The sequence below is a fragment of the Dermacentor albipictus genome, chromosome 5 (assembly GCF_038994185.2).
Source record: "Dermacentor albipictus isolate Rhodes 1998 colony chromosome 5, USDA_Dalb.pri_finalv2, whole genome shotgun sequence".
In the NCBI taxonomy this organism is placed as follows: Eukaryota; Metazoa; Arthropoda; class Arachnida; order Ixodida; family Ixodidae; genus Dermacentor; species Dermacentor albipictus.
The window spans coordinates 127,102,250-127,128,438 of NC_091825.1; the positions used below are offsets into that span (position 1 = coordinate 127,102,250).

A 26,189-nucleotide genomic window follows, 5' to 3' on the forward strand; every position below is an offset into this window, starting at 1 on the left:
TGCCCGTACCGGGCCTTAAGTTCATGCCTAAATTATTCTTATGAATTTTGAGAATGGCGGACCACAAACAAATGTCAAGAAACATTACATTCGCAGCGCACGCCTTTTATCCCAAATCTTCTCAGGCTCTTAAATATTAAAAGTGTAAAACAATATCAGTGCTCAAACTTGAAAGTGATGCCATTTTACTCGCGCCGCTCTGTACGGAAAGCCTAACGCCGCCTGTGAGATATTATTACAGTCCTTACAAGGCGTGTTCAAGCTTTTAAGGCTGCCAGAGATTTTGGCGTACCAGCGTATATCGCGTTCGCGTTAGCCAGACCCACGTGTAGTTAGAACACCGTCCGAAAAGTTCAAGCGCGAAGCTAAACCTTGCTATCGTTGTAAGTACTTCAACCTTCGGGTGAAACTGAATTTTCTTTTCTTCTGCTCCTTCCTTTCTATTCGCACTAGCAGTTTTATTACGGCATCAGCCACGGGTTGAACAAGCGAGAATGAAAAAACAAATATCCTTACGAAGTCGGAAGTTCAAGTAATGGATAAATATGCTACCACCACTACTATACTTGATTCGGTTAAAAGGCTAAGGATTAACACTTAGCCTTTTTCAACATAGAAGGAGCCACAAGTTTTGGAGGAAAATGAATGAACAGGAGACAAAATACACACCGACAAAATAATAACATTTTATGTACAAAAAAAGAAAATTTACTAAAAACAAATTTTGTCTCCGATTTTGCTGCACCATTGAATCTGTATGTGGCTGCGCGCACGTCAATACCCAGACTGCACGAGTTGGCAGCACACGGTGAAATTATAAGGAGTTGCTTCTGTTACAAAGGAGCCCAGTTTTGTATTGGATACCATGCTCTGCTTGCGCTTTTAACTACATGTCTAGTCATGATGGCTATCAGCGGGCTACGCAAACAAAGGACAGAAAAGCAAAGGGGTAGCGAGGACCCAGTGCTGTTTACATAGAGGATGTAACAAAAACACACCGCATGTCTACATAATGTTTTCGAGCACTTTGCAAGCAAAACCGTCAACGCGTTCAGGCGTACTTGATGGGGCGCTAATTATAATGTCTTGGAGTGTCGGAAAAGTAAGGCCGCCGAGATCGCAATGCTGTTTGTACCGTACGTGCTACACCACATCTTAAACGTAGTACAATAAGAATTCAAAAATAAGATTGCCTCTTTCGAAGACGATGAGAGAAATGGCCGAAAGCCAGATCAATTTTCTAGCTCTTCGGTTTTCACATCTAGGAACTAAACCATCCCTGTACAATAATGTAAACCCTTAGAAGTGAGAGAAGGCGTAAATGTGGCTATATAGATCACACCCCTGGGATGTGATCTATATAACTCAGATCCTAAGGCTGCGGGTTATAGACACATTTACACCTTTTTTCACTTTTAAGGGTGTAAACTATTTTACAGTGTGCCTATAGCTCGTAATGAGGTGCATCACGGATAATGTTCTAGGCATCGTAGGGCATCGAAAAATTGGTGGCGTTGGCAGTCTTAAAATTCGTGAGGCAGTTCTTTCGACGTCAAGAATTTTCGCGGAGTGTAGTCATGGGGCTAGGTGCGTAATGGCTATATAAAAAATGTATAAAAATGTGTTCTAGAGAAACTTGAAGTAATATTGTAGCATTTTAAATCTGCGACACTACCACAAACTGTGACGTAATGCAACTTTGACTGACGCAGTCTGCATCGAAACTCAAAAGCGGAAGTTCAGCTTTCCTCTTTCTCCGCTTGTAAGCCACTCCTCACCGTGAACCAGAAGCACATAAAGTGGAGAAATGACAATCTACTCAGTCAGATTCAGTGTTTGCCTTTAGTGCTTCAATTTAATTGCTCGTGCGAACCTCTTGCTACATCACTACACGAATCTCTGCGCGTTCTGTTACAGTCGTCAGCCTCACCTGGTGACGCCCATTGTTGATGATAGAAGACAGGACATACTGGTACGCTCCGTGCTACAAACAGATATCACGTGAAGAACACGAAACATTTCATGACTGCCGTGGAAAACGAAAACGGTTTCTTGACCCAACGCGACGGCGCACTGATTATACCGATCACCTTCAAGTGTTAAGGTCGCTTAACCAACCTGCTTCCCCGAACAAAGTGGATAACCCGAGGCTCGCAGAGCAGTCGAAATATTGTCGTTTCGCACCTATTTTGTCTTTCACAAACCAATGTAACGAGTCCGGTGCCACCACCAATCTCAAGACCATACGCAACTATTCGAAATATGGATGAAGTTGGCTGATCCGCACGAGTTTTGCTCGAGCCCAGCTTTGGTTTGGTTATTTCTATGAAATCTGATTAAAGTAGAGAAAGAGAGAGAGAAAGGCAAAGGAAAGACAGGGAGGTTAACCAGAGATTATCTCCGGTTGGCCACCCTGTACTAGGGGAGGGGCAAAGGGATGCGATAGGTGAGAGAGAGAAAAGGATAAGCAAATGAAAAAATAACGGAACTCACTCTCTCTCTCTCTCTCTCTCTCTCTCTCACACACACACACACACACACACACACACGCACACACACACACGAACTGTTTGTGTAGGCACTGTAATGCAGCCTGCAAAGGCGTTCCTAGTGTTACGCAGTGTCACCGTACAATCCAACGTCACACAGTGTACAGTCACAATTTGTCAGAAAGTCCCGTGTCTTTTAAATACCGCCGCAGCGCCTTCATAGCGGATCGCACTGACGTTCGAGTAGGCCAGTTTACAAGGATGTCGTTTTCTGTCATTGGGCATTTGTCCAGTTCGTCTAGGGTGGCTGAAAGGACTGCTCATTGTGGGTTGGAACTAAAGCACTGACAAAGAAGGTGCGCGATTGTTTCATTGCACCCGCAGAAGTCACAAAGTGGGCAGTTGGCCATTGCGATAAGAACGCAGTACGCATTTGAAAATGCTACTCCAAGCCATAGACGGACTAGAAGGGTGCAGTTACGTGGTGGAAGCTCGGGAAGAATACGGAGCTGTAAATTACGGTCCAGGGTATGAAGGCGTGCACTTGTGAACTCGGATGAATTCCACTGAGCTAATATCAGGTCACGCGCAAGTGCGGAAAGTTTTTTCGCTGCGTTGGCTCTCGAAAGAGGAATGGCAACGCAGTTAACGCTGTCATGGGCAGATCGGGCAGCAGCGTCCGCTCGATCACTGCCATGTATGCCACAGTGACTAGGCAACCATTGCTATATTATATCGTGTCTTTCGTCAACTATGCGATGATGGACTTCTCTGATCTCTGCGACGAGCTACTCATGTGATCCATGGCGCAGTGCTGGGAGTACACTCTGTAGGGCTGCCTTGGAATCACAGAAGACTGACCATGCATGGCGTGGTTCCTCCTGAATGAAATGAAGGGCCGCACACAGGGCTACCAGTTCAGCAGCTGACGTTGATGATACACGTGACATTTTAGCTGTATTTTGACGGATCTTGTTCGTATCACCACAGCGGCAACTGAACTTGCAGATGTGTACATGAGCTGCACAGTGGCGGCGTACACGTTTACATCGATTAAAGTAAATGTCTAAGTCTGCCTACCAGGCAGGATCTTAAAGCCACTGCGAAGAATGCGCACGTCTCGCACGCAAAAGTGACTAACTTTGCACACCTCATAACATTTCTGAAATCAGTCCGTCACATAGTGTTTCAAACAACTGCAAAAGGTACGACCGTTTGAAGAACGCAAAAGATACTGCTCTGAAATACTGTTCGTTTCAGAATCAAGTACATTGCGTAGTACAGAAAAAAAGGGGCTGAACGACAAGTAAGTAGTTAAATCAAAAGCGCGAATAAATAAACATAAAGTGTAAGAGCAAACGTTGACCAAGCTGGTAAACGAGAAAGAAAGAAAAACGAGGTCTGACAACCGAACACAGTATAGGTCTCATAATCGTATCTTGCTCCGTGTTTTTTCTTCTTTTCCTTTCTTTTAACCAGCTTGGCTAACGTTAGCTGGGACACTTAGTCAAAGACACCCAAGGGCAGGTGCTACGGTAATCGAGTTGTCTGTCCAGTGCGCTCTCTCGGCGGTTGATTTCACGAAAGTTGGCAGCTCCTTTCGTTCGTCCCTCCGTAGCCAGAATGACACTGCTGCACACAACAAGCCTTCGGCGTTGTTCTGCAAGCCCCTGAGGACCATTCTAGCTTCTATGCGCAAGCTAAAAGACAGAAAGAGCACGTAAAGCCGATACGAAAATCACACGACCACACAGGCCAGCAGACGAGAACTTATCCAAGTCCAAACTTTATTAACAAGCTATATCCAGAAAGAGAGGTACCAATCAATAGCGAGAAGTGTAATGGCATTATTACTCTGGGTCACATGCTTTGGCAGTGTCCTGTGTCTTTCACAGACTGTGACAAGGAGAGAGACCGGTGGCGGCGAGTCCTACACAGTGGAGTTCTTTTAGATCTAGTACAGGCCGTCCAGAAGGCCCACGATACGGCGGTGAGGTTAAACCTTACTGTCCCGACGTGGGAGCCGCCTGCGTCAACCTAAGGGTTGATCTTCAGGACCTGAATAAAGTACATCGTACCATACCATACCGGCCAGCTGCCACACCGCTTCCCGAGTAGCCCCCCTCAACGTGCCCTCTCTGAACCGCTGGTGCCGCCACGCGGTAACTGCCAGAGTGTGAAGCTCTGCTACAGCGTGACGAAGTTTCGTGACCAGTAAAAGTATCAAGGGACTCTGGTTTTAGACGCGCAGCTAGCAGAACCTTCCGTGACGAAAACCGCTTTCCGCGAAACGCTTCACCGGGCGCTTATCTTTTTCCTCAACAGTTAAGCCTTCCTGCGTTCCCGGCTGTTCCCGGATAGTTAAAAGCCACGACTCGTTGTCATTGCAGCTGTGATTGAAGAGACTGAAAATTCGGAAATCAGACCACCAGGCGTGGCTCAGCAGTTTCCTTCCGCGCGAAACATACTTTTTTACTGATGTGCGGACTATGGAATGACTCTAAAGACATCTTCCGCACGCTACCGATGATTACGCGAACTTTTGGTGATGGGACATCACAAGGTGCGTGTTTCTAGCTCAATAAAAATATTTTTGTCGCTGAACAAATTAATTAATTAACCTCGAGAGCAACAAAATGAAGTAATCTCCGGCCCTACAATGCCGATTTTGTATGGGGGTGTCCACTAATAATGCAAACGTATGCAGCTTGAAACAGTGATCAGACTCTTTCAAGTTAACGACGTCTCCGGAAGGGCTTGCCGCACCACTTCATTCGCATTACTTTCGGTTCTGGCGCGATAAAATGGCGACATCGCTTTCTTTAGCGAGTGATGGCGTTCACCGTACCACCTAACACGGCACAGTTGCTCGGATGGAACGAATGGCCGCCACCAACTACAGGAATAGACAGCGGAGAAACAAGAAGAGTTAAGAGGCCAGCAGAAGGTGCTATAAGACGCGATGAAGTACTACTGGTTCGCGCCAAAGTACTGCTTCGGTGCCCTTAGATGACCGTTTTCGCATAATTAAGGAAAACGCGCAGTACTGGAACGGGCTCTGAAAATGCAACCAGTGCAGTGCTGTAACCAGTACTGTTTCCTTCTTTAACGTGATCGTTAAAGCAGTGCTGTCGGTTCCTGTTACGGTTCTACGCAAGCAGAACGTGATTTTTTTCCCTCTTCGTATTTTTGTCTTTTACAGTACAGTACAGTGTACAGTGTATCTTTTTAACCACCCAGATAAACATGTCAGAGGAACCGACAGACAGCCCTCTCCGCCGATTTGAAGCTTTAAGTTGTCTATACCACCCACTCATGATGGTTAAGGACGCGGCACTTAAATACATAAGAGACCTTGTACTACCCATGGACGCCATGCTTATCCCTCAGAAGTGTAGTACTAAACTTATATCGCAAACTCATGGCTGAGGGTTTCACCATGCCACCGATAACTCTAACCGCCAGATGTACTTGCCCGTTTGCAGGGTCTCAAAGTGACAACAGCTGCCGCGCAGTGCACTGTGGTGTCCAAGCGAAGACCAATATTGAGCAGTGCTTATATAAACATTCGTTAGGTTATATGACTCGCGTTAATTGTTTGGTAATGTGAAAGCGTGCATTGCGCTGGAGCTGTTTAACTCAGCCATTGACTCGGAACTCCTGAGTCTTTGCCCTACTTGTTTTTTTCTTGTCCTTTTTACATTGTCAAAGCGTCTGCTAAATTAAGCCAGGAGTATTGCATTTCACTACGAAAGCCAGCACCAAGGCAACGAAAGTACATCATAGAACGCCATGGCTCACGGAGATTTTTCTTCGCATTGAGGTGGAACAAAACTGGCTGCCACTACTGCGAGACTGAACGGGACAAGGCTATAGACAAATATTTCCATTCATAACCCACCATGCACTGCACGGGCACAGTGCAGTTGCGCATTTTATAACAACGTCGTAAAGTGGCGAGGTTGCGACGCACTGGTTTCCATCGCGAAGAGCGTCTCAATAACCCATGCTCCTTCCCCTCCCCCCCCCCCTCCCCCACCAACCCAGCAAGTCAAAGTCACACTATAGCACTATAGCTATCCACAATGCCTCCGTGTTCCTATTGTATCTCTGCGTGTTGCATGCACATCGTCAGCTACGCCTATATCACAACCCACACCTCAGCACAACTGCCAGCACCAAGTCGTCGTCCTAATACATTTTTTTATTTGATGCCAGCCCGCATTATTCTGCGTAACAGTCTTCCTCTTTTCCTTTATAGGAAATGTACGTTTACAGCCGTGGCTGCCGTTTCTAGGTCTCGGACCAACTTTCTTTTGCGAAAGCTTACAGTAAACGTTCCGGGATATCTGCGCGACACTTAGTACCTACACACCCCAAAGAAGTGAAAAGGTGCTAGTGCGCGACTAAACTTCGTTCTCCTTCTTGTTCCGTGCACCGGGCCGCGGCGAATTTAGTAGCGAGCGCTGCAGGGCACTAAATTTCAGGGATGACGGCCAGACGCATTCGGGAAATAAAGAAAGAAGGAATGAAAGAAATACAGAAAGAATGAAAGAAAGAAAACACTGAGGGTGTAGGTTCTTGCCGGAGGGGGGGGGGGGGGGGGGGGTATTGTACACAGAAACTGCAGTAGCTCATTGAGGTCGGTTGACTGGGCTGGGCTTGCGACGCGCATCACTGGGAAATCAAACATCGCCTTCAATGCGGCTCGAAACGCATCATCGAAACGCACTTTTGCCAAATTCTCTCCCCTGTGTACAAGCTAATAATCGGTTGTTCCCCCTCCACTCTGTATGCGCCTTATGCACAAGACGCCGTCCTCTCGCAACGATCCACCGAAACGACGAGAACAGAGCGCAGTCGTCACGCGGGCATTCTTTCACGCAACTCTCTATAACGCCGGGCAAGCAGGCGTCCTTTTCACTCTCGGGGCACGAGAACTGGGGCAGGCATTCCCGCGGCGCCGCGTTTCCAGCGCTGTTGTTAGGTGTGCTCGCGCGCGCTACGCCGCGCGCCAAAGCGTGTCAGCAAAGAGAAAGGAGAAGAGGCAATGGGGGTGTCCATAAGCGAGTCTCTCTGGCGTGGCCCCGCCGGCGGTCAAACAACGCAAGCGTTTGTGGAAAGGAAGGAGATGCGCGAGGACGACGCGACCGGCGCGGACACGACGCGCACGAGACGGTGCGTTCTCGACGCAGAGAGCTCGTCAGCCGCCGGCGGAGAGGGCGCGCGAAGCCCTTGGCCTATACGCGGGGCCACGAACCAGGTCGGGTCACGACTGAGTTACGCAAGCCTCGCGGAAGCTTTCACGGCCGCCCTTCAGAGGCCATTGTCTTCTCCCGCGGAGAGGAGGAGGAGAGAGCCAGCCCCGTCTGCGCACACTTCTCCCTCGTTACTGGCGGCGACGACGCGCAGTCTACGTTCGCAGCGTAGGGGAAGGTTCGAATCCCGGCGGGGACCCGGTGAAACGTTTAAAGCGATTGGAAACATGCAGCCGCGCATGCCAATAACTGATTGGTTGTTGCTCGTTAAGAAACGAAGTAGCCGCAGTGCTAGCATAGTATAGTATAGTAGAAGATATAGAGACCAAGGAAAGGAGAAAGGTAGGGAGGCCAACCAGAACAGAAAACGCCGGTTTGCTATCTTACTCGGTGCTAAAGATCAAGCTGCAGCAGTAGTTGTACAAACAGTAGTAAGAATGCATCTATTGTTGATTTGGGACGGTCTCAAACAGAGAAACATGCCGCCATGCTCATCAATCCACAACATCGGTTCAAGCCAGCACTTAAAGGAGTACGCGATGTCTAGCACCACTTAGGCGTATCTGCATGCTGTTTCAGGCCGTTTCACGTTATGAATGCTGACCTCTGCCGTGAAGGTAGGGTGATGTATAATACTTGCTGCAGCGGGGCAAGTCTGTGGCATGTTTGATGTGCTAGGAAGTACAAGTAACGGTCCATTTGGCAGGTCACCACCAACAATTCAATACCGCTACTTCAATTTGTTCATGATATCAGGCGGCCACGTGCAGTCTCGAGAGCTTGTCCTGTGCTTTAATGCACGCACTTCAGCAAATGAAAACCTATGCGAGAAGTGAGCCAGTATTGCAAATTTGTTCAGCAGCACTTTTCCACACGGTCGTGGACCAATGAGCGCGAGCTTCCAGCGAGTGCTGAACTACTTGTTTGGGAAGACGCACGGAAGCGAACGTCCTCTTTTATCCTCACTGTAGCAACGCGAAGCAGTCGACAGTGTTTTCTTCTTACGCACGACTAGCGTTTACGAGAACAGGGACGAACCGGTTTCTTGGACTCTGCAGCTTCGTCGACGACAAAGAAAGGAAGAAAAACGAAGACAGGGTGAATCTTTATTGGCCTGGTTTCGTTAGTGCCGAGATTCGTTCGAAGCAACAAGTGGCCCACAGAGGGAATCACCGTTTAGTTCCTGGTGGTCAAGAAAACTCGCCGGCTGAGACTCGTAAAAGTACGTCGTTCATTTTCGTTCTTTTCTTGGTTTGGCAAACTTTCGGCAGGATGCTTTGCTGTGCGAGTTGGTATTCCATTCTTGAGTTGAGCAGCACAAAAAAAGAAAAGTTTGTTACGAAGGCAAGAAAGACGCGAACAGCGCTGACCATCAACTAGTCGCGAAATTATATATGGACTGAACAACCACGTGGCGAAAACGTTATTAAAGCCGAGGCAAAAAAAAGTAAGAAGCAACAAGCTCAGTTGATAATCAGCGCTGTGTCCGTCTTCTTTGCCTTCGTAATAAGTATTTTTTTCGCGCTGCTCGCCTCAAGAAACTTTCGGCGCAGGGATCTGTTTCCACTTTTACGAAACGAGCTCCTGCTGTTTTTTCTTGGACGATCCGAGCATGGATGTTCTCACGCGCTACTGGCGCTTGTGAATGAAAACAAAGAAAGGAAGATTGCATATATAACTAAGTCGTTCTTTTAACGTACATCTGTAAGCAATAATAAGAGCATCGCTTCGCTGTTGCAATCAACTACTGGATCCTGCAAAGGGCAGTCTCCTGCCCACCAAGAGGTCACCTAAGAGTGCTAACAGAGGAGCAAGACAATCGAACCAGCCACTTGCACTTTCTTTCGCTTTTCAAGAACAGTTTTCGTCTTCCTTTCTCCAAAAGCGCCTCGATTAACGAGCGAAGGATACTAAAACCGGCTGCTGTCGCTCGACGCAGGCTGTTTCACGTTCTTCGTCCGCGCTCCCATTCTGCCACGGGTCACCTATATACCAGGTTGACCCGCGTTACAGCTCTCGTCAATGCGTTCATTGACAGCAATCAGGGACCTAACGCAATCCACGAGGGACCCAGATCAAACCAGCAGGATTTCGACATTGCCGCATCGGAAGTCAACCGCGAGGACGCGCGAATGCGTTCGTTCTCGACGTCGGCATGATCGACCGTCTATGCAGCCACGCGCCACGAGCACAAACCTATAGGAAATCGCTCGCGGCGAACGCGTACACACGGCGACGACGCGGCACAGACGACCTGGCGCTTCTTTTCTCCGTTAAGGTCGCTCACTGTTTTACCTGCTCGATAGCGGACCGAGAATAACGACTGAGCGCGACAAAACCATCGCGTGTCTGGGGAGACAAGGCCGCCGGCTCTCCTGCGTTGGCCTCGAATCGGCGCAAGCCGTATTTGGAGGCCGTGAAGGAAAACCGCGTCGGACGCAGATAAGCATTGCGCCGCCGCCGCTGCTCGTCCGACGGCCGAAATTCGGAGCAAAGAAGGGCCGCTCCGCGAGCCGGGCTTGGCCCAGCGTGGCGTACGCGGCGTGTGGAAATCGAAACGACGGTTGCGAATGTCTGAACATGCGTCTGGAATGTCGGCCACTTTGGAGCGAGATAGCTGTGCTCTGTATAACGAAAATTCTGTAAATAGCTTTAATGTCTCTCTATAGGTGCATTTGCCGCTTGTGCGTCAGTCTGGACGGTGGAGATCGTCTCATTTATTTTTATTATTATTATTTACACGACATCCACAGTAGCACGCCAGTAGTCAACCAGGCTAATATTTCAACTTTCTCAAATCTCGAAAAAAAAGGATCTCTGTCTCCCCGTAACTTTCCCTCGCACTTGTTTTCACGTGCAGCAGGTTCGGCGTCGCTCCAGCGAGTGCCTTGCTGCGCTCTCAGAATTTCAGAATGTCTTATAATGACGGCACGTAGGTACGTGATATATAAAAATACGGTCATAGAGGGGACCCTTGATGATGATGATGATGATGATGATGATGATGATGATGATGATGATGATGATGATGATGATGATGATGATGTATGCTCTTTTTATGGCGCAAGGGCCGATGATGACTAAAGAGCGCCATGTACCCTGGATAAGTGGCGTTACAAACGCAAACCTGCATAATGTACACGCAAGCTTGCAACAGGATAGCAATCCTCACAATGACAAAGTCAAAATGCAGGCGTCAACAAACTAGTTAATTTGCAAACAAAATGATCTAGGGAGAAGGAGGAGCAGAACACAGAAAAACAGCTATGTTAGAAGAAGAAGAGATGCCAAATGGGAGAAGGAGAGATGCCAAATGGGATTACAAAGGAAGGATAAACGATTTGAGAGCTCGCCTTCAAATGAAATTGGTGAAGGCAAAGATTTTATATTTGTTGAAAAAGATATCATGAGTGAATAATTACACTAGGTCTTAGGTTCACCCTTGAATCCCTTATTCGAAATCTCTTGACCTAGCATTTGTCGCATTCGACGAATTATTTCGACGTTTATCGGTCGCGATTCTCTCGACCACAATTACACTCTCGTTTACACGTGAATTCTGCTAATTTTGCCTTCCGCAACGTAAAGGGCCACAATACACTCATCGGAAATCCAGTTATGATTGGGATGGTGCGCTTAAAGCATGGATTGAGTAATGTTTTCATGTAAAAAATAAAATATACCGACGAGTTAGAGAAATCGCCACCGTCATTCGAAAGGAAGGAGCCCTTAGTGCTAGGATTGTTTACAGCAGCTCACTTATCCGGAAAAATGAAAGTTATTCTGCTAAGATATAAGCAACCGCAGCAACCATCCCTATCACAACCAGAGCTCACCAGCTCCTGTAACTAAACTCAGCTGCCTTCCTTGACGCAGTCATCTTTATCGGTCACGAAATATGATGGGCTGTTAAACTCCATCGCCTTAACCATTCGGCCATCTCGCCCTGATGGACTGTCGGTAAGTGCCGTCAACGATATATAATTTTACTCCAAGGAGTTGAAGAATCCATTGAAAGAAACTAAAGGTACTGTGATGACGTTTTCTGCATTGTTCTGCGTCACAGTTCAAAAATTTATTAAATGTTGATTTGTTGTGCATTCATATATATAGCGTTTCTTTTTTTCCATAAAGATAACTCCAAGCACACACTCAATTAATGACCGAAGGCCCATTGCGACGAAGGAAAAACTATTCTTTCGCCACTGTCGACAGAGTGTGACACGACGAACATCTAGACTTCAGCGAGGTTGTCGTTTGTACCAATACCCGGCGCATAGAAGGGAGGAGGAGCCACACAGACTGCGTAGGGCATTCAATTCTCAGTGTTTGGCACGCGCCAACGCGCTCGTGCCACCGCTCGCGTGTTCGTCATCGTCTTCTTCGACAGCTGGCTCCAACGCCGCTCGTCGTGACAGCGTTCCCATAATGCCCCTCCCTCTGCGAAGGCGCTGACGGCACCGGCCCACTGTCAGTCGGTGCGGTGATTTCCGTCTCAAATTCTTTGCCTTAATTATCGTGAAATGAAAACATGTATACAGCTGCGCTCAAATTTCGCATTATGGAGCATCGTGATCGTCGGACAGCTTTTTTTTTTTTACTTGCCACCACTAAAAGTTGCGCACGCAATTATGCATAGCAGCTTCCTGCGTAAGAACCATCTCGTTCAAATGGAATGTTCTCAAACCCTCGGCGAAACAATAAAGGATGCGATAGAGGAAAGTAATGAACCATAATCAATAAAACTAAGGCGTTACGCTGCCTTAACATGAGACGTCCAAGAAAAGGCACAACCGTCACTTACCAGTCGTACATACTCAGGCTCCATCACTGCTTCTATGAAGCTCATTAACCCCATTCCGATTCGTTACGCGATCACTAAGCACCGTGATTTCGCGTGCTCACGTAACCACTTAACGGTGGGTGATTCGTTGTGCACAACGAAGCCGCCCAGATATTTAGGCCGAGCCTCTCAGCGCGACGCTGAACTCGAGAAAGCCACTCCTTGTAATTCCAGCATCTTCGAGCCGCTCCTTAGGCACAATTCGTGTCGTTACTGTCGGGACCACGGCACTGGAAACTCATGGGGACGCGAATGTTACATTGCCGCGTCAAATTTTGCCCTTTTGATCTTTCATAAGTATCAACGATAAGACTGAGGTAACCGTGCCCGCTTCGCAATATCGCACTGGTGCGTTGCTTAGAGAGGATTCGTGTCTGGAATATGCTACCCGGACTCCGAGGCCTTGGAAAATTCATGACGACGCGCACATAACTGCACCGTGGCAACTTCGGCCCCTTGGCTCATCGAGAGATTCGACGATAAGTGTAACCACTCTAGTTTCGCAGTCATATATTCTTGAAATGGACGTCCACGGCGGTTTCCTTGATCTACGTTTCACCATTGCACGTACACGCATACAGGAGACAGTCGTAGGCTACGGAGAGCTATAAAGGAGTCGCTATAGTATCGCACCTCACGCATTTTGAGAGAGAAGCTGCAGTTTCCTCGGGGGAAAGCAGGCTTCCTTCAGTAGCGTTTTTATTATTTCCTTCGTGTCTATCTTTTCTCCGGGAGGGGGGGGGGGGGGGGGAGTGCTCGCAGTGCTCGCTTGGCACGCTTTCAGAAGACTGTGGTATCCACTGTGCACAGCGCTACCAGGAAGTAGAGCTCGGTGCGTTGTCCGTGGAAGGGAGGCGAAAAGGAACCGACAGCAGTCGCCTTCTTATCTCGAACCGTTCTTCTCGGCTCTAATTTTGCATCGCTGCGCAATGCAGTGCACCTTTCACGGCGTCACACGAACGTAACGGTCAGGTAGCGAAAACAATATTGTGCAGCTACGTAAACGTTGATGGGCGCGCTCCATCCCGTACTTTTTTTCAGCCTCGCGTTGACTATTACGTAACCGCGAGAACAAACAATCCGCATACAGTTAATGCTTGAAACGAGAAAGAGAAGAGTCTGACTACTCTTGTTGGCTTAGGTTAGGTTAAGTAGCAAAGTAGCAGTATATCAAAGCGGCAACAGCGTGTCTTGAAACGTGACAGCGCCTGCGCCGAGAACACGTTTGCTTAAGTTGTGTTTCTCTCTTTCTTTCTGTGCGTGAGCATTTTATTTGCATTTTACTGTCTCCCCTCACTTCTTAACCAACGCAGGTTTGCAAACTGGATGCTGATCACTTCACTTGATTCCATTTATTATCACCTTGAAGGCCCGAAGGCATTACACAAGGGGCATTACACAATCTTCCGGTTAACCTCCCCGCCTTTCGCATCTCATTTTTCCCTCTCTCGTGTTATCTGTCTCTCTATGCGCGATAACTCTCTGATATCGACCAAAATTCATTTCGTGCTGTTGTTGGCAAAAGATGTGTCACAGCGAGTATATTGAGGACGCGAATAACGCTTTTGTCTGTCAGCGTAAGATGAACGCATTTATCGCGTGTACGCCACTGCAATCACAATTATGTTCTGATAATGATTGAAGAGCATACAAAGGATGTGTGTATAGTCCAGCTTCAATGGTACGAAGATATTTAAATTGCTAAGTTGATAAGCATTCCGAACGCTTAGCACCCATATGACCGTATCACAATAATCGCAGCTGGTTGTAGGGTAGCAAACCGGATCTTTTTCTCTGGTTAACCTCCCTGCCTTTCCTCTTTTCTCTCTCTCCCTCTCTCGCAGCTGGTTTGTTATCCTCAGGTCGTTAGTCAGCAGTATAGCGACATGTGTCATCAGTGACTTAGCGCATGATTTATATAGCGACAATGCGAGGAGTGTGAGTGAGTGAGTGAGTGAGTGAGTGAGTGAGTGAGTGAGTGAGTGAGTGAGTGAGTGAGTGAGTGAGTGAGTGAGTGAGTGAGTGAGTGAGTGAGTGAGTGAGTGAGTGAGTGAGTGAGTGAGTGAGTGAGTGAGTGAGTGACTGAGTGAGTGAGTGAGTGAGTGAGTGAGTGAGTGAGTGAGTGAGTGAGTGAGTGAGTGAGTGAGTGAGTGAGTGAGTGAGTGAGTGAGTGAGTGAGTGAGTGAGTGAGTGAGTGAGTGAGTGAGTGAGCGAGCGAGCGAGCGAGTGAGTGAGTGAGTGAGTGAGTGAGTGAGTGAGTGAGTGAGTGAGTGAGTGAGTGAGTGAGTGAGTGAGTGAGTGAGTGAGTGAGTGAGTGAGTGAGTGAGTGAGTGAGTGAGTGAGTGAGTGAGACAGTCAGCGAGCATACCGGCCTAAACTGAAGCCGCCAGCTCACCAACCATACCTGATCGAAAAATAACGTTTTATGTCTACGTTCTTCGCTCCGCCACTCACAGGCGCGAGAATTGAATGGCCGAATGACGCCGGTTTCAAGATCGAGGCTGTGCATCACTCACGCTGGCCGCGTCGCGTCCGCGAGCACACGGAAAGGATCGCAATCAACAGGCGACGATCGACGTAATGAGAGCAGGGTGCGACGCTACTCAGGATTTTAAAGAAAATTAAAGACCCCTGAGAGATGTCGAGATCGACGACACCGAGAGACCGAGACCCACTCCCCTAAAACGTGTCGACGAGTTTAGCAACATTCCCTAAGTGCCCGCGAGTCCGAGTTCGCAATCTTCGCCTTGGCCTCCAACGCTTTTAAAGGCTGCGCCCCGCATCGAGTCTCGATGTACGCGGGGTGCATTTTGCAACTGCGACATCCCGCGAAGTTAAGTCGCCGGGCGGGCGGCGAAATCCTCCGAATATCGCGATCGCGCACGTGAGTACACGCGGCGAGACGGGCAGCTACGGGGCCCGCGGATTGCGAACTGCGGCGAAAGGAGAGAGATTAGCGGCGCGGGATAAAGGCGCGCGAAGATCGCGCTCGCTCGCGTACTCGACGAGGCTTTCTCGGCCCAGATTTGTCGGTCAGCCGGATCGGGGTCATGAAACCTCTCGGAGAGGGAGAGAGAGAACGTGTGGCAGAGCCGAGTCGCACTGCAGCCGCCGCTCTAAAATTAGACCTTTCTCGGCCGCCGGTCCACGCTGCCGTCTCGATCGCCTTCGCCGCCGCCTCGAGCGACGACTACCAGCCGCAGACACTTACGCAGGCCGTCGCCTCGCCGAAAGAGCCTCCGCTAAGCCGTTCCCGGGGAAGGCCCACGTGAGGACTCCACGCGCCAACGGCCCGGCACACGGTACGTGCTATAACACCCGGGCGATATAGCAATGGGTCACAAGAGCCCGCAACTTAGTGCGGTCCTCTTCTCTGACGGCAACAGGTGATCTTCGGCTGTTACATATTACGGGTTGACGCCGGTAGTGGCGACGCGTGGTATTCTAGGAATTTCTCGCAGACAGTGAGAACGGAAGCCGGCGTTCGACATATGGCAACGGACCGTTTTAGCTATAGGAAAAGTATCCATTTACTCCGTGGATGGAAAACTTCTTAATTATTATTATTAATGCTAATATAATTCTCGCAATGTCAAATCCACAGTAGCTACTGAAAAAAGTTTGCGCGTAGACATAAGAAAAATGGTTCGAAAAGACAGGGACGAGCGCATTTCAATCAACTATAGCCCAACTATCTGCTCTCCTAACCCCAACAGCTAGTCAGTGAGTAAGTGAAAGTGTTGATTGTAGCGCCAAGAGCTTAAAAAAAATGTGGCTACAGGACACATTAGACTATTAGACATCCAGGATTACGCACGCGCGCGTTCTTGCGTTGACGCGCGCTACGATCCTCGAAATCGCAACAATACCGTATACTTATGTGGCGTCACCGACAGTCCAGACGACAGTGAATCGTAATCTATGGGCCGCACCTCCATACGCGAGCACAAGGAAACAGCATAGGAGATGGCGCCCGCATGATGATCGGGTGTCGAACTACAGCCGTTTCTGCGCTGGAGGTTGTGGAACGACTCTGACGCATGCAGTTCGAAGGCCCCGAGTGTGTTCACCCCACGTACGAGCGGCGTTTCCAGTAGGAGGCCGTTCAGTGACCCCCGTTCTCGCACACACGCCGCGTGCACAGACGTCTCAACAAGACAGGTTGTGCCGAAGTCGGCCACCTCGGGCTACAAAGCGAGCGTTGGCCGGTTGTGAAGCCCGAGGCCGACTTGTCGTAGATTACACATAGCTCCTTTTCTCGTGTAAAAAAAAAACAACAGTTTTGCCAGTAACTAACGGAAATTCACAGGCTGTAATTGTTATTTACCAGCTAAGTTTACTCTTGGAGGAAGTGGAGGAAAGAGAAAAGTGGAAGGCAGGGAGGTTAACCAGAATAACGTCCGGTTGGCTATTCTACACCGCGGGAATGGGAAAACAAAGATCATAAGTTTACTCTTAGGAGGGGAACTATACATACGGCTAAACAGCGAGTGCACATGGCATGAATTTTTTTTTTAACTCGTGGCAGGTAGAAGTTGTTGTGTACTAGCAAACGTCCCCTGTCACAGTGGAACTTTTCATACAACCCAATAAACATAACCTAACTGCGCGTGCAAGAGACAATTCCTTCGAGTTTTGTCGGGATTTACGCGACTCATCGAGAGACTACCGCTGTATATTGTTGCTTGTGGGGCAGTGTTGTTCCCGAAAAAGAGCCAAGCGCCAGCTTCGGTGAAAATGCTGCTCCAAACAGAACGTGCAATGAGGGACCTTAGAGTCTAAGTTCCTCACACTGCTTGATCAGGAATGCAAGTGAACAAAAAAAAAAGCTAATGCTGACATGTGAAGCGTTTTTTTACAGATTTCGTTGGAGGAACATCCAAACTGTCTCATCTACCAAAACTACGTCATGTTGTTTCTTATGTGACTCGACACACTAGTAAGCGCGGATAATGTGGCCAGGAGTATATGCTAAAACACACGACGCAGATCCTTCGCTCGGTTCACCGCTTGTATACCATAACTTGAAGTAAAATAACTGTATATCGGTGCTTGTCTTCTTTTTTTTTTTTATTCATGAAACCGACATAAATCACCAGGGTCATGAATACCATCATGCAGCTTTTTGTGATGTACAGCCTTGACTTTTTTTTTTAAGTATACGTACCTCCACTATAAATGTCATTCGACTGTGTGATGCGGTTCTCGTGGTGCACCTGACACTTCAGACCTACGGATGGTGAGTAGGCGAGGAGAGGAGGAGACAAAGGGGAGGAAAGACAGGGAGGTTATAGCCAGTGTAAGTACCGGCTCGCTACCCTGTGCTGGGGAAAGGGGGCGTCCTTTTCGTCACTCAGGGCGCTGGAAGTTTTCGGAACACCACAGAAACTTCTTCGAACAACCTCTAGTCAGTGTGTGGTCGTAGCCAATATAGCCTGCATACTTTTTACAAAAACTGCACAATCTAACCACTGACCTTGTGATCACTGGCACAACGCCGTAGCAATAGCTCTTCGACACAGGCAGTTGTGTATCGACCGTGAAAGCACGGTGCATAAACAACTGACATAACAATCGGCACTACGCGCCGAGTTCAATTCTTTTGTTTTGTAACGCGAGAAAACCGAAGCGTGAGGGCGAGTAGATCAAAGGAGGGAGAGTATCAGCTGCGGACGGCCTGCTGCAAAAGTATGAACGAAGCGCACATATAGAGATGACCTGGCCGATATGTGAGCGCAGCTCCTTAGCCAGACCCTCGGTGTCTGCGAACCCTCCGCGATACATGCAAATGCGGTCAGGACGTCGCTCCTTGCACCAAGCTCACAATGAACGGGTCGCATTTGGCCGCACTGTTTTATATGCACTGAACCGGTTTGTTTGTACTTTGAACGACGGTGTGGACCGGTTTCCCACACAGTTCTGGCGCACACGCTGATATATACCGCGGTGCTATCGTGGCGCGAGACGCGTTCATTTACCGTAACACCACAGCTGGGACCCCTTGCAATCATGCATATCCAGCAGAGTTCAACGTACGAGACAAGTCAAACAGGAGACACGCTGTCCAAGAAACGACTGAAGACTGGGTTGTGCATGTGGAAGCTCCTTCGCGCCGACTGCATTGCCCGTGCAAGAACTTTCACTGACATCCCAACGCAGCGATTCAAAGGACAACGCGTAAAATGCCACAGTTCGTCAAACTGCCCCTCTGCATGTGTTTGAGCAGCTGCTGTCATAGTGGAATTCGTAATAACTGCCGGCGTTGAACGCCTCAAAGCCACACACTGGTTATCAGGAACGAGGTATATGTAGTTGAGGGCACCAGACTTCAGATTAGTTCCGGCCACCTGGGAACAATTGAAGTTCCAGTAGGAATAAGTAAACGAGCACTTTCTCAATCCACTCCCACCTATTTGACTACAGAACGCAAAGTGTTAATAGAAGGATCCTCAAGCGTAGATTGGCTCCATACACAAGAGCAAGTGACAATTTGTTCCGGCGAGGACTTCGGGTATGTAGGAGAGAGGTGTACAGGCTACTGCTCATATTCATCCTTGACACACAGCTGGAGTATGATAGTTGAGACATGTGTTTGAGCTGGCAGTGCTTAGTAGTACGGATTGCACGCAGCGTGTTGCGTCCCCGTTCAGCTATGTCCTCGCCGTTATAGTCTAATAGTGTGTTGCGACAGGCTTCAAACTCAGCCGCCTTTGATAAGTGGCGCACGAGCGGAACAGTCGACGTCAACTCTTGCAAGGTATATAGGTCCGCCCACCGCTAGATACACTGCTCCCCTCCCTCCTCCCATCGAAACGGGTTTGCTGCGGCTGGGTTTAAGTTCCGCGGCCTCGCGCTAAAGAACAAAATTTAATAGCCAACGAGATGGCATTCGACGATCTAGGCATGCTGCTTTATGCCGCGGTCATCGCCCTCACTCCACCCCTTCAAAACGACGAGCGCTCGACTTCGCTTTGCTTACGTCGAACATCGCGCGGCCAAACTGTACAAGCAAAGCTTCGCACACGTCGTAGCTCGGAGCAAAACAGCCGTCCAAAGGCCGGCCGGACGCAACGCGAAAGGCACGCGAAAGCTTTAGTGTAGCCGCAGGAAACCGCGCTTTACACACTACATTTACCGGGAAAACGTTCGTCGCGGAGGTTATAGAGGTGCGTGCAGTTTTCTTTTCTGCGTCGAGGAAACGTCGCCGCGTCGAAACGCACAGTGGCACGCGCGCGGCGCGCGCGCGTTACCGCGCACGACCGCGAGTTGCTCGCGTTGACCGCGTGGCGGCCACCAGGGCGCGACGCACGCCAACCAAAGTCAGGCAGCTTAACGCACGCGCGCGTGCCACAGGGTTCTACACGGCAACCCACAGCGTGCATGCCACCGTCCGGCAGCACTCCGCAGCTTTTTGGCTGGCCGCCTCGCCTCGTCATCCTATACTTGGTTGGGGGCAGCACGCGCTGTTCCGGCGACGGCGCTAGCTCCTTCCGGCATCGACGACCTGCCTTGCGCGCCCGCTCGCTCCGTTATCGCGAATTCCAAGCAGCGCGGGCAAAACTGAAAGCTCGCCGCGCGAACGACCACGCCCTCGAGCCTCTACGCAACGAGCGACGGAATGTTATTTCCGCCCAGGCAACGGGCCCTGACAACACGGCGCCAGTTAGTCGACGCACGCAGCGTTCGATGGCCACTGACGTCTGGCGGCGGGCTGAACCCCCCCCCGTGACAGGTCTATCTGCATCAGCGGACGATTGTCTGAGGCGACGTGCTTTTGAGCGACAGCGCGCGGTGATCGGCGGTCCCGATTGCGTCACCTGCGCCGCCCGTGGAATGTTATGTGTCAGGTTTAATTTAAGTGACATTGTATATTGGCAAGGAGGGACTCGAAGCTTCCTTGACAGCGCGAGTGAGTATGGAGTAAAAAGTTGGGCGCGCTTTGCAACCGCGCCCTCGATGTGCCTGAACATGTCATCAACTGAAAATGTGCGGCGAGGGCCTTTTGTTTTTCTTCCCCTGCTTGAAACAATGCAGGGAAGCAAGAAACTGTGGCCGGTGACCCTTTTCAGAACGCATCGAGGCGAAAAACATCAAAAGCAGACGTCGATTCAGATCTGTGCCGGCGGCAACATAAGAACCGTTATAGATATTCGATGGGAAGACGCCGGACACGCTGGCGTAAAACGCCACTGCGCTTAGAACGTAAGACAACGGGCAAGCGCAGACACTGAGAGGCGGCGAAAACGAAGTCAAGCGACGGTGCGCGAGACATAAAACGGAAATAGATGAGAACAACCAAAGCCAAGCGATGAATTTTCAGCTCTTAAGCCTTGATCCACTCTTTACGGTGGCTTCCGTTTGGTTCGCTCGGCGCAAAAACGTCAGTGACGTATCCCTTCAGGACCGTCACCGGAAGGCATTGTTCGTAAATGTGTTAAAATGGAATCCCCACAGGCAGAAGAGTACGGATATCGAGATGAAACGCTGCAGCCAGAGAGCAGAGTGCAGACACTAGTGAGTTCCTCAAGCAGTATCCGGTAAAAAAACTAAACCCTGTAAATTAACATAATTGCAACGAACCACGGCAGAAAAACGAGGGCCGCTGAACGCTGCAGAGAGCCTTCTTCAAACTCCAGCTATCATCCCGTTTACACTGAAAGCTTGAGTGATGCTTAATAGAAATGTGGGCGAGTTCGTACAGTGGTATGAAGTGAATTGTCGGAGAAAACATAGAACTTTCCTTTCGATCTCTCTCTCTCTCTCTCTCTTTCTCTCTCTCTCTTGAATATCGTTTCGGAGTGCGTATCTATTTGTGCCCTTTTCTATAGTCCTGTGTGTTCTACACCGAGTCGCATAACCCGATATAAGCGATCTCCGTCCTCAGCTAAACATTGCTCGAGCATAACAACTCCGGCTGTCCTTCATGTGCGCCAGTTGAAAGCGCACACATTGAATCTGCTCAAGATTGTTGTTCTCTTCACGGCCGCCGGCTGCATTAGTTGGCGTAACCACGTTCCAAAGCAGCACGTAGACGCGGCGTATAGAGTTCCGCACTGCAACGTTATCTGCAGAAGCAGCGCTAAAATCACTATAGCAGCAAACAACAGCCACGCACAAAACGTATACTGCCAACCTTACAAATTTATTCTTCAGCCGTGAGAGGAAAGAACCACGTGTTAGATATTGTACGCGCCGTTCCAAGAACGCGCGGTGGCCGCTCCGTGAAAGCCTAGCGAAAGCGTGTAAGAGGGGCGGTCCCATCACGCAGGTCGCTCCCCCCCCCCCCCTCCCCATTGCTTTTTGTCGCTCCCGCGGTGCACTACGACTTGTTCCGCTTAGTTCGCCGCGAGCGACGAACGAAGCCACGGCAGACGCTTCGTTCCGCTAACCGAAGCGACGTCGTCCGTGTCCGCATCACCTTATCTCCTAGCGGAACAAGGAGGACGAAAAGATCGCGCTGAATACGGCTTAAAAAGAACTCTATTATTGTACACGCAGAGCCAGCACACGCTACGCAGCTAGTCAGCCTAAGTATAGAGTTTCCTACAAAACCCACCATGAGGAACTTTGGCGCTGCGAACCATTCAGCCACCATGCAAATGGTGGGATGCCCGTCCGGGACGTCGTCAAATATTCGACCAGAGTGTCAACTTTTGTAATGGCGGCATTTTGAGCCAATTAGCGGTGCCGCAACGTTCCCCAGGGCCAATCAGAGCTGACGAGATGGGGGATTCGACGATATCGCGGAATTGCACAATGTCGAGAACATTACTCGTGATTAGCACCCGGATTTGTCTCATAATCGAGCTCGTGGGTTGAAACATTGTTGGAGCGTTATACATCGCGCTTTATCTTTCTAAATTACCGAGTACCCATTGTTTTCTAAACACAGCAACGTAATTCATAGCTCCTGACTACGAATGCGAATCGTTGCGTTTCTAACAAAACATTTTATTAAAGAATGATCAACTCGCGAAGTCACAAAGCCGGCTGAAGCCCGACTGGCAATGTTTATGCAAACCCACGCATGTCTATCAATTCCCCATGCTCTCTGAACTGCCGTGTTCGCAGCACCCGTAGACACTGGCGCCAGAGTTCCCACTGGCGTAAGTTTTGTAGAAAACTATAATCCCAAGACCGGTGGCCTCCGAGATCGAGGAGGCTACGCCAAAGCGTGTTGCGACCACACTCCTCCGTACTGCACGCAACTCGCGATAACAGCCTGCACACCCGTGGCTCTGCATCAGCTTCTCACGGCGCTTTCCGCTTGCCGCCAGAGGCAACGGGTTCCCGCGCGAAAAAGAGGCGCTTCGTTCTCTCCTATGCCACGGTGCAGGCGTTGAAAGCCTCGGCAGCGGAAGAAGTCGAAGCAAGCTTTCTCTTTTTTACTAGACCGGGCCGGGCTCGGACGGTTACGCTTCTGGGTGTTACTGGACACGGCTTTCTGAGGGATGCGAGTCAACGCTCCAGATATCTGCTGTAGCGAGAAGCCATTTCGACGCCTTTTAGAATATGCACGTGGGAAACTGATGCGCTGCTGCAGACTCGCGTTGAACTGGTGCGTTTATACATATGAGAAGCTTCATAACAGAAGCCAAAACCTAGATGGATTCAAGTTGTTTCTTTGTTTGTTTGCGTGTTTGTTTGTTTGTTTGTTTGTTTGTTTGTTTGTTTGTTTGTTTGTTTGTTTGTTTGTTTGTTTGTTTGTTTGTTTGTTTGTTTGTTTGTTTGTTTGTTTACGTCCATTAGCAACAAAGCTGCGATCATAGACGGCGTATTGTAGGACCCCAGATGAATGTCGATATTCTGGCTTCTTTTGCCTTGAACCAGAGGCTTTGTTTGGACCAGAGGCCCACAACCTTCCCTTATTTTATATTTCTTTTTTAGTTCTGGAACCATCGGAATGCGATCCCGCGACCGCGTGCTGAGCAGGAGACCTCCACAGCCACTGAGCGACAGAGCCTGGTCGATGTTGCCTCGAGTGACTCGGATTTTAGCATATAGGAGAGGCACAATTCAGTTTTAAAACAGAATTCGACCAACACCTCCCACTTGCCACAAGGTATACGTGCTCTGAATGCGTCGTCATACTGTAAGCGCAAAGCTTTGACTGAAAACCACGCTTTGGAGCTGGGGGAAAGAAAGGGCAATTTCCGTCTGCACACCAACACTGAGCATCAAATGTTTGGATCACTCAACAGAACAAAAAAAGCTTAAAAAAGCGCACACACACACGCACGCACAAGAGTTCCCAAATTTACTGCCTGTACACGTACGCGTAGCGGGAACACGTGATGCCGCCTTAATTTTCTGACTCGAAATTGCGCAGCACTTTCATCTCGGCAGGAGAGAGTTTCCCCTTCCACACAAGAAGTTAAATAGAGCGCAGGCATTGACCCTCAGATTACTGCAAACAGGCTCATATCCCAGCCCGGCTTTATTCCACAAAATTTATCCCGACACCTATGCCACTAGTTCTTGCAGGCATTGCAATGACATCGCTAGCCTAGATCATATGCTCTGGCGTTGCCCCTCGTTACGAGGCACAGAAGAAATCAATGAAGACAAGTGGCTCTCCGCTATCAAGAGCCCTGATGCCGGGGTGCAACTATGGGCTGTCCAGAGGGCCCACGATGCGGCGGTCGGGCAAGGCCTGACTGTCCCAACGTGGGAGCGGCCCGCAGCGCGCTGAGTCGCGTACCTCAGGACCTTATTAAAGTTTCGCATCCATCCATCCATCCATGCACCTCAACTTAAGCCCTTGCTTTCTTCTATTCCTGCTGTGATAGAAGTTACCTTAAGCTATCTGGCCCTTCCTCACTGCGAGCGAGTAAGCGAGTATGCCGCCTTCTGAGGAAGGCTTGTTCCCCGTACGCATAAATCTGCTCCGTAATAGACCGCACCATAATTAAACGAATTTCCTGTAGCGCCGGGTAGGCGGCTCGTTTCGGTTTTCGTCGGGCTTCAGCTAAGCATCGCCGACGCCACAACACGAACATGGTGACAGTAAAGACCACATTCGTGTCGACCACGGGAACAAACGCGGACGCCAAGGGAGCACTTGGCGACATTTGGTCGCTACGCATTCGAATATCGTGTAACAAGTTGTTCTTGTTCGGCCACAGTTGGGGCAGTGATCGTTTCGAATTACACCCCAATGCGACAATCGCTAACGCCTATAGGTATAGGACGTCCCACCGTCGTAGCCAATCAAATTCTCGCACCAGTTATAGCACGCGATTCGTACGCCATTGATTCCGCGTGGATTTTTTGCCTCTTCAACACATTCATATGGTTCAGATATATTCACTTTCTGTGAGGCTGGGCTAAACAGCCACGTTTGCAGAAAGTGAATATATCTAAACCACATGAATGTGTTGTACCGGCGGTACAAAAGAAATGTCAAAGGAGAACAGTTTCTATGAAGGCTTTGCTTATTAGGGAAATTCCAATTTTTCGAAAATTTGAAGCCAAACACGCCACGTCCCCAATGCCTTGGACGTGCCTTCCGTTGGGGCGTTACTTTACCGACCGAAATGCCACCGATCCCTGAGGGCCCATGTGTCAAAAGGCCTGCAGGCGGTCTGTGAATCAGTGCTTTCGCACAAGGGAGGGTGACACCCTACACGCACCGCATCCTTGCATCATTACACCCCGCAGCGGTACACAGGGTGCGTATCGTCTGGACACCTGGTCACGCCTGTCTTCATGGTAATGAACGCGCTAATGCGGTAGCCTGAGAGCTCGCTAACCGGGCGCCATTGGAAGAGCTGTCCAACCCAGACGACGCACCGACAGAACCACAGAACTACACTGCAACTCTACAATATTACGGAGATACCAGGAGACACTTCCCGCACGTTTTGACAGAATTGTCCGAGTGGACGCATAACCACACAAACCTATGGAAATTACGCAAAATGATGTTCAATATATACAGTACGTGTGTTTAGAAAAAGTTTATTTCGACAAGAGACGATACGAACACTGAGTCATAATCACGGCACAATTCCACGCGGATGATAACATGTAAGACACGAAACACAGCGCGTTGTCAACGCGAGTAGTGTCCGAGTCCTCACGCACCAACATATAAACACGTATACCCACGGAAAGGCACAGTTACACATAAACTAAATGCCACATGTACAAAATGATTTTCAATATATACAGTGTGCACAATGGTTATATACAATGATGATGTGATTGAACACTTTACACAATTTTGAAGTGATGTGCACGAGATGTGTATATACAAAAATGATCATGTATACGAGAGGACACACACACAGAAATCACGGGCACCTGCATTCTATGTGCATTAAATGAATAATTCTGATGGTCTGGCTACAAGAACCAGGCTGGACGAAAATTCAGCCATACGCGTCCATTAGCCACCGACAGGAAACGACATGACCACTGTCGAAGGAACTCTTCTTCTCCAAGGAAGAACAACTCCTCCGACAGAAACGACAGTAGCTCAGAGTAGAGCCTCCCCATAAGCGGAAATAGAGCGCGGTGACGACGTCCCATGGCAACTGCCTCGCACCGGTTACGCCATAGACAGAAGGCCCCCGCAGCAATTAAAAGTCGCGTGAA

At 49.2% G+C, this 26,189-nt stretch overlaps 2 protein-coding genes across 4 annotated transcripts in view; one reads left to right on the forward strand and one right to left on the reverse strand.

Annotated features, from left to right (window-relative positions):
- The window catches only part of LOC135913935 (rho GTPase-activating protein 18-like), a 226,377-nt gene that overhangs the window by 61,744 nt on the left and 138,444 nt on the right, over positions 1-26,189 (reverse strand). The window lies entirely within an intron of this gene.
- LOC135913934 (uncharacterized) overlaps positions 8,901-26,189 on the forward strand; it is a 35,154-nt gene continuing 17,865 nt past the window's right edge. Inside the window, exon 1 of one of the 2 annotated variants that reach the window (XM_065446630.1) lies at positions 8,901-8,969. The gene's annotated coding sequence lies outside the window, so the exon portion shown is untranslated. Of the gene's footprint in view, positions 8,970-15,731; positions 15,893-26,189 lie in introns of those variants that run through there. The other variant, XM_065446629.1, reaches the window with a different exon arrangement.